Genomic DNA, 9,749 nt, shown 5'->3' on the forward strand with positions numbered 1-9,749 from the left:
ATGTCTGACAAGAACTAAAACATCAAAATGTCAGGATACCCCATTAGCTGATATTTTTATTATTCCTGCATCCTAAACTATGAAAAAGAGGGTCAGAGAATGAGAAGTGGCAAAAAGAATCAAGATTTGAGGCAGTTCGATTTCACAGCCAGCCTTGATCAATAGGCATGTACACCTGTGTCTAGTTTCAGCTCTGTGTAACCTTGCCATAACCTTGGATAAGCCATTCATCTCTCAAGTTCAGGTTGTTGGTCCAAAGAGGGAAGGGGCACGGGTTGAGTACCTCCAGTGGGACTTCCTGGCAGGCTTGTTCATCCAAGCATTCCTGTTTCAGTTTGAGTAATTGAATCCAGTCTTTGTTTTACCGAAGGCCAAGCTTGTCCAGTGTGTCCATGCCACCAGCCAACAGCATTTGTCCATGCCATGTAACAACTGAGCAACATTCATAGGAATGGGGGGAGGAAAAGATGTCCACAGGTGTTGACAGATGTTCTGCATGGAGGGTCAGGAGCTGGGGCCATCACCTCTGTTTCTAGTGGCCTTCTCTGTCGAGTTAAAATAAATGGCAATTATTTGCAATGACAGGGATGAAAGTAGAGGGTATTATGCCAAGCTAAATAAGTCAGTCAGAGAAAGACAATTATCATATGATCTCACTCATATGTGGAGTTTAAGAAACAAAACAGAATCATGGGGGAATAAAGGAAAAAAATAAAACAAGATGAAGTCAAAGAGGGAGACAAACCAGAAGAGACTTTTAAAAAAAAAAGGATTTTTATTTACTTATTTGACAAACAGAGATCACAAGTAGGCAGAGAGGCAGGAAGAGAGAGAGAGGAGGATGCAGACTCCCCACGGAGCAGAGAGCCTGATGTGGGGCTCGATCCCAGGACACTGAGATCACAACCTGAGTTGAAGGCAGAGGCTTTAACACACTGAGCCAGCCAGGTAGCCCTCAGAAGAGACTCTTAATCACAGTAAACAAACTGAGGGTTCTTGGAGGGGAGGGGGATGGGTGGATGGGGTAACTGGGTGATGGACATTAAGGAAGTTATGTGATACAGTGAGCACTGGGTGTTATAAAAGACTGATGAATCACTAACCTGTATGTCTGAAACTAGTATTATATGTTAATTAATTTTATTTACATTAAAAATTTCTTTAAAAATAATTTTAAAATAAAATAAATAACAATCAAATAATGATCAGAGTTATCCAGCAGGGAGTATCAGATCTAGATGTCAGTTAAATTGAAGGGGCTTGCCGAAGTTTAGGGGAGTCACGCTAGGTCATTTTCCTGTGTGGGGAAGTCTTCAGGGGCACTTCCAAAGACAAAGAATATTAATATTTCTCCTTCCCCCATTCCTCCTAGAGCCAAAGATGTTTCCCCCACTCACCCACTGGCCCTGTGTGTAGGTGTTGCTTTCTCTCTACCAATCAAAAAATCAGTGAGTAACTAGAACTTCACCTTTTCCAATATCCCCCTACCCCCGACCTTTTGTCTTTAATGGCCATGGGCAAAAGGGACAAATACATTTTTTAAAAACTTACAGAGATCTATTATGCTCTACTACCTTGGCCCGCAGGGGCCATTCCAAAGGGATTCTGTGAACCGTGTACTCAGATGAATGGTCATTACCTTCAAAAAGGCAGGGGCAGTGATAGACACAGGAATCAAAAAAGTAAGAGTTAATGAACCATCAGAATAATGAAGTACCAACACATTTTTGTCCTTGGCTTGAATCCTCAAGGTCCAGTGTCTCAACAGAATTTTCATTTTGGTCTCATCTGACTCACTTGTCCACCCCTGGGCCAGTTGGCAGTTATACTGAGAACTGGAAATTTTCCTTAGAAGAGAGAAAGAGTATTTGTCAGGTAAAGCAAGGAAATGTCCATTATAGGAAGTTAGGCCTTTTGTCATGGTACTCCATTAGCAACCTCCTGACTGTTAAAGAAAAAAAAAATTTGTGACACCCATTAAAGACAGTAAGGAAGATTTTATTCAAGGGATGCTACTACGATTGGATTTTATTTTATAGTATGGGAGAGAAATCTGGCTCAGCTCAGACAAATGGAGATTTACAGCTAAAGAGCATGGGGGGGCAACTGAATGTAAAATTAAGATGGAACATCAAGGGTAAGGATGAAGGGATTCTGGCTAAACCATCTGGACAGTAATATTGTTGAAGGAAAGCTAGGGTCATAAACTATTGAGATCAGGGGATAAGGAATTTTTTAAAAGACTTATTAATACATTTTAGAGAGAGGGAGCAGGGGTAGGGGTAGAGGGAGAGGGAAAGAGAATTTTAATCAGACTCTTCACTGAGCATAGAGCCTGACGTGAGGCTTAATCTCAGGACCGTGACATCATGGCCAGAGCAGAAACCAAGAGTCAAACGTTCAACCAGCTGCATCAACCAGGTGCCCTGGGAATAAGGGATTTGATCAGATATTAAGCGTTATAGATACTGAAGCACCTGGGTGGCTTAGTTGGTTAAATCTCTGGCTTTGGCTTAGGTCATGATCGGGTCCCAGGATCAAGACTGGCATTGGGCTTGCCGCTCAGTGGGGAGTCTGGTTCTCTCTCTCCCTCTGCTATTCCCCCTGCTCAGGCTCTCTCTCTGTCAAAATAAATAAATCTTAAAAAAAAAAAAAGAGTGTTAAGATACCCGGGGTGAGAGATAAGGAATTTGATCAGATATCAAGAGTAGGATAGGAGATTGCTGAAAAATGACTAAGCAGATTTCTTGCTAAAACTGGGCTAAGTGGGTGGAGCCTGAGGTCAAGGCTGGACAGAAAGAGGACTCAGAGGAACTTGACTCCAGTCTGGTCAAGGAGAAAATCTTCATCATCCATGACCATTGTATTTTCTGCAGTCACACATTTTACTAATTCTTTTATCAGACATTCAGTGAACGAGAAAGATGAACACAGCAGCAATAATATAACAAATGTAAGCGCTCTAGCAGAGACAAAGGCAGTGTAGGAATCCACCTCATCAGATTTAGAATATGCATGACTCCATGACTGAATTACTACCACTGCTTGACTGTTGAGATTAAGATGTAGTACAGAGGATCAGAGAAAAGGAAGGGAAATCTGAATGGGAGTCATCAGAAAGGGAGACAAACCATGAGGCACCTTTAACTATAGGAAACAAACTGAGAGATGCTGCGTGGGAAGGGAAGTGGGAGACATGGAGTAACTGGGTGATAGGCATTAAGGAGGACACGTGACATGATGAGCACCAAGGGTTATCCACAACTGATGAATTTGAAATCCTTCTCAGACTTCAGCCTCGAGGATTTCTCCAGTCATTGCTCTCCCACTGTCTTGGTGGGGATCCGCCATGAGTGTTGAACCCAGGATGAATGAATAATATATACCCCAGATCGCTGGGGCTTTGTATTGTTTTTCTGAGGTTGGAAAGGCTTGGGAGAGACCCCCTGTATGCAGATACAGAGCTGCATGCAATTGCTTAGATAAACGTGTTCCCCACTTACTTGCTTGGGCATTGAACATTTCGCCCTTAACCTGTGGCTTGAGCAGTTAGGAGGAGACAATCTGGAGATGAATCAGAAGATGGCTGAATCCACATGGTGGTGGTCTGGGTTTGGGAGATTTTCCTGGAGATTCAAACGAAAGATCTAAATTCTTCCAGTGGGCAGTGGTAAACATTTTATCGATGGGAGATGGAAAATAAATGGTCTGGTTAACCTTTCCCTCCCCGTCAAAAACCATTATTTGAAAAAACAAAAAGGGAATTGAAGGGAGAAATCTTCCCACTCCCATCCCCACTCATCTCCATAGCCACCTCCTCTTCCAACAACCTAACAGACAAGGTGCCAAGAAGTGTTAGGTACCAGCAGTGGTCTCATATCTCATTCGCGGATCATGGTGAAAGGCATTCAAAGACATTGTGGGGGCACAGGGATCCAATTAAGGGGGACAAGTTTAAGGATTGCCTGGTCCCCTAAAAATTAATGGCACTAGAGAAGATGAGCTTTGGGAACTATAGCTTAATGGATACAATGTGTAAAAAGCTTCAGTGAGTCATGGTGGGAAGAGGCCATGAGGGCAGCAAATACAGTCTTAGATGATGTTATCAATAGCACTACAGGCTCTAGATTTCCTGTGGTGGTGTTCTTGGCAAGACCAGCCCGGCCAAAGTGGATACTCACAACCTGGAACAGAGGGTCTTCGAGATCCCAGCATGTGAGGCATGATGAGAGGGTAAAATGATAGGAGGTGTCCTTTGGAAGGACTCTCTCCTTGACTTTAAAAGGGAGAACCCAAATCTGTAGGTGAAATCTTTTTGGCTATAAAGAGGGCCGAGGCCTCCTAAGGTCAAGATCTCCTCGTCACTTGCAAAGATGTCGAAGAACATATTCAGACATTTCAAAGATGTCCTCATGTCCATCGGTTCCCACTCTGGAATTCTATCAATAAGGTGAGAGTTCCTCTATTTGAAAAAGAGATCTAAAAAGACGTCCCTTTCTCATGTAATTTCTGTAACCTCCAGAACACACCCACCTCCCCCTTCCAGCTCTGTAATGAAGCCACAGCTGGTGCCAATTTGTGGAACTCCTTAAAGGCTATTCTCCCTTCTATAGGCCCGGACCAAGTTCCCATGCTCCCTCACCTGATTTCCTGCACTCACCTCCCACCTGGTGTGTTCACACCTGCAAGTGCCTTTTACCAACCCCTTTGCCAAAAGGCAGCCAGAGTGACCTTTCAAAGACCTATCAGTTCCTGGCATTTGTCTCCATAGAAATCTGCACTGATCTTCTAACAAATTCTCAGTCCTCCAAAGGCACCCATAATCTTCCCATCAGTCACTTCATACCCCTCCAACTGACTGATGCCTGTTCTGCCCCATCTCTCTGCCCTTCAACCACACTGCCTCCCTCTTCCTGTGGAGACCCCTCATGGTGCCTGCCTCCAAGCACAGGTGATTCCCATTGATGGGAAGACCCTCTTCCTCTCCCCCATCTCCCCACTCCAGTTACTCCCACTTATTCGTGAGCCCACAAGCCCCATGGTACACACTCTCCATGCAGCCTGCTCTCTCTTTTCTAGCACTGGCCTCCGTTTCTAGCTGTGGTTGTATCATGGATGTCCCTCCCCAGCCAGCCTCCAAGTTCTCCTTCCCTTTAGCTCCAACACCTGACACAGTGCCTGGCACGTAGTAAGCCCTGGCTAGCTTCTAAGAGCCTCACTGAGGGACTGAAAGCATTTTAAAAACGTCACCACGTAGGCTCCAAACTGTAGGCAGAAAAAGCTTTGTCTGGATTGACATTTTAGAGATGTATTCGTCAAGTTGGATGTGTTCACTGACTTTACCTTGTAAAATTTAAAAAAAAAAAAAGGACCTCTGTATCGCTTTGCATCTAACGAAGGCACATGTATACTATTAGACCACGTTATGAGCTTAATGGAAGGAGACAAGATGTTTTCGCTAAGAAAATGTATAAGACTGTTGAGGTCAAGTGGGTGGAAAATGTCCGATTGTTGGAGCATTGCTATCTTACTCTATTACAGCCACTAATAAAAATCTGACACGGGGTGAATCAGAATTGTCTGTCAGAGATGAGTTAGATCTGGCTCAAGTTCCTACAGACATGAAAGCCAGGAACGAAGAAGGAGGCTTTGAAAGTCTGGGTTGAGGAGGCTGTGTGGTTCACTGCGATGAGCTAAGTGCCCAGGGCCACCGGCAGACATACAGGCCTGTGTCCTTCCTTTGTTCTGGGGTCCCTCTTGCACCATGTGGTGAGGCTGGTGGCTGGGAACAGCTCAGGACAGGACCCGGTGGCATCATACCTCTCGCACCCTCCTGTGGGCTCCAGTGGGCTCCAGTAGGTCCCAGGAGACAACCTGCCTTCCTTGCAAAGCCCAGTAGCACTGGGAGCAGAAACTGGGACCAAAGAGTGAGCACCCCGATTGACAAGCTGGACCAGCCACCTCTTCTTCAAATGCAGGGGGAGCCCTGGTATGCTGACTCCTCCCTTCTTCCTTTCCCCTTTCCTTTCTTCCTCCATCTACCCTTCCCCTCTCTCCTTCCCTGGTGGTGCCCTTTCCCAATGCCCACTTCATCCCTTTTCCTTTCTACATGCCTGTCTTTTAGAGTTTCTTCTCTTTCCTCCCCATTAGTTCCCTTCATCTGAATCTCCTCTTTGGTCCCTTTGTCCCCACTCTCTGCTCCTCCTCCCCTTCCCTGGCCCCTGTTCAGCTCCATCCTGACTGCAGGCAGAGCTGGACTAACATGCTCACTTGCTAGCTCAGCCAGCCTCCAGAGAAGTCACTCTTCGGTGGCCACCTTCCTGACCCCCTGGTCCCTTGTCCACTTGTTCAGATATTGCTCTGACGTCTGAGGAGGACAGAGCGGGGCTGCCACAGAATCAGGCCAGAGGAGAAACCAAGCCATGTGTCCACACTGTCCCCCAGCACTGCTGCTCTGAGAGCTTTTGGAGTCCTCAACTGGGTTAGGATTTAGGGGCTTCTTCAGAACCGGGAGTGAAAACAACCATAGGTCAAAAGAAAGCTATGGCCCCCACACAAAAATAATAATCTCAAATGAAAACTATATTAACTCTGAAGTCCCAAAGTCAAAGAATTGCCTTGAATCTGTCACAAGAAAGCACCCAAGGCCTCACTCTCTGGGTTCTGGGTGCCCTGGGAATGGCAGGAGGCTCTGACATGCGCGTGGGTGTGCCAAAGAAGGGGGCTAGCCTGCCCGCTGGCGGGTGGGGGGTACCTCCTGCAGCGCTGTCCCCGGCCGGACCCCTTGCGGACAGGGTGCGGCGCGGTGTCCGGGGTTGTCCCAGTGCCCTGGGGTTCTCGGGAGCCTAGGCCCGGACACCCCCGACCCCCGACCCCCGCTAGTGGCCCTCGTTTTCTGCTCCAGGTGAGGGCGCGGCGCGGTGTCACTTTACCTGTGAGCAGAGGGTTCTCAGGAGAAGCCATGGGGCGGGGAGGGGCAGCAGGCACCGGGAACAGGACAGAGCTGCCTGGGGGGCTGTGCTGGAGCGCAGTAGAGCACGGGCAGCGGCGAGCCCGGTGGGTCCTGCAGTCCCGACTGGGCCACAGCACAACACCCTGGCACTGCGCGCCCCTCCTCCGCCAGCCCCTCCAGGTCCTCCCAGAGTCTCTGCCAAGTCCTCCGTGAGCTCACTTCCCATCTTGGCAATTAGCTAAGCCCCTTCTCTGGACCGCCCACGCCCCGTCCCCGCCCACCTCCCTCCTGAGTCCTCCTTGAGCTCACTTCCTGCTTTGGGAATTAGAAAAAGCCCCTTCTCTGTGCCGCCCCCTGCCACCCTCCCTCTTGAGGCCCGGGCCTGGGCTGGGGTGCGGGGCTAAGCCCTGGCGGGGTGCGAGCGTTGCCAGTGCTGGCGCTGGGCAGCCTCCTAGCCTGGCTCCCTGAGCGGGTGTCCGCCCGCGGCCTGGCTGCAAAAGATCATCAGTCCTAATGCCAGCTGCACTCTTGGGTCAGTTTGCTGGCTTCCAGATTGCGCCCAAAGCCAGGAACCAGCTTCCCCAGCACAGGCCTGGGCTGAGATGCCTGCCCAGGATGTGTCTGAGCAGTGTCCTCTTCTCCAGGCAGGGATGGCACTTTGACCTGGATGTTTGGGTTTTTTGTTTGCTTTTGGTCATTGGTTATTACATGACCTCCAGGGTAGGTGCTCCACAAAGGGAGTGAAAACAGGACGCCTGATATATAGGCATACGTCCATTCTAGCAAAATAGCTTGGGGTTCCTTCGGAAATGCGGCATTGGTCCTTGCACCATGGTTTAATAGAAAAGGGATTATGCACCAAGTTACTTAAGTGAGCATAGGTTGAAATTGTTTACTGAGAGTAAATATGTAAAATAGTTATATTTTAACTAAATCTATCATCAATCATAAATCTATTACATGAAGGTTACAGGCAATTTAAATGCAAGAGAACTCTCTTCAGGGTTTTATATTTGGAAACTTACTGTGTGATAGAATTTCTGCTAATAACTGAGAGTTCAAATGTCCATAAAATTTCAAGGGTTCTTATTCTAGTAAGACAGAATAAAGAAAAAGAGTTCATATTTTCACATGGTGTAACAAATGCTCGGAGATCCAAGTGTAGGAAGCTATGGGAGCACAGAAGAAGGCACTAAAATCACACCAAAATATTTGTTGACTGTGACTATATATACATTTGTATTTTCTAGATTTTATATAGTCATGGAATCACACAGTATATACTATTCATTGCCTGGCTTTTCTTTTCTCAGCATCATTACTTTGAGAATCTCCAATTGTAAATAGTTCATTTTGATGTTGAATAGTAATCTCTTTAATGAATAGATCATAATTTGTCTTTTCTCTATTGATGGACATTGATGAACAACATTTCCACTGTTTTCAATTCTAAAAGCTGCTATGAAATTCACATACAAGTCCTTGTATGAACATAGGGTATGTTTCTCTTGGTTAAATGCCTAGAAGTAAAATGGCTATTTGTGTAACTGCAACATATTTTGCATTTAAAAAAATTTTCAAACTATTTTCCAAATAGTTTGGTGGTATCATGATATATGCCAACAACAGTTTAGATTTTTTGTTGCTTCCCAATCTAGCTCAGACGAAGTACAATTAGCCTTTATAATTTTAGCCATTCTAATAGATATGTAAGCATGTCTCATTATGATTTTAATTTGTATTTCTTTAATGTCTAAATGTTGAGAAATTTGTCATGTGCTTATAAGCCATCCATATCCTTTTGGTGACATGTCTCTTCAATAATTTTCTTCACATGTAAAATTGGATACTCTGTTTGGTTATTAGTAAGGTTTTTTATTTTTATTCATTTTTTAATAATCAGAGTAGATGTCCATTATCAGATATAGAATTTGCAAATCTCTTCTCCATCTTTACGGTTTCTCAATGGAGCTTTGATAGCTGTGTCTTTCAAGAAATATGCTACTTCTCTTTGGTACACGGAGGTATGACTAGAACATTATCAATGTTGACCTTTGCAAAGAAAATCATGGCTTAAGATATATGTAGTCTGCAGTTGTTGGGAGTGTTCACCATCCTTGCCTCTAACTCACCTCTCACTGCCCACACATTCAGATATAGGGGAATATTGATTGACAAAATATTAATTGCCAAATAACACTAGTTGGAGAATAAGAAAAATGCAGGCACCTGATTATATAATATTACTTAAATAAAATATGTTTTTATAAGTGCTATTGGAAGTAAATTCCTCAATACTTTGATCACACAGAATGATGGAATCCTAGATTTTTTTTCTTGTATTTACTAAGAAAATGATCATGCCTCAAGTATATTAAAATGGAATAGGGAAAATTAAAAATTGTTTTAAGTTGATTTGCGTGTGTTGTGCGTATGTGAGAGAGAAAGTGAGAGAGAAAGAGAAAGAGAGAAAAAGAGAACAGGAAAGACAGAGAGGTGGCTGCAGTGAATTGATGAGTTGCAGGATAGATTTTAAAGTTTTGTCTTTTGCTTTCTACATTCCCTTTTCCTTAGGTTCAAGAGAACAATCAGTAGTATCTCAGATGCCTGCTGGTAACATCAGCAGAAAGAGTTAGAGGTTCCCAGAAAATTAAAGATGAGATATAGTTTTCCTGACATAAGAAAAGTCATTTTTTGTCCCCAGCTATTTTCAATGATCTATACCCGACCTGTGTACTTGCCCAAGCACACTTCTTCCAAAACTTCCTGGGAGGTTCTTACAAAGAAATGCAAAAAC

The sequence above is a fragment of the Mustela nivalis genome, assembly GCF_964662115.1.
Source record: "Mustela nivalis genome assembly, contig: HAP1_SCAFFOLD_441, whole genome shotgun sequence".
Taxonomy (NCBI): domain Eukaryota; kingdom Metazoa; phylum Chordata; class Mammalia; order Carnivora; family Mustelidae; genus Mustela; species Mustela nivalis.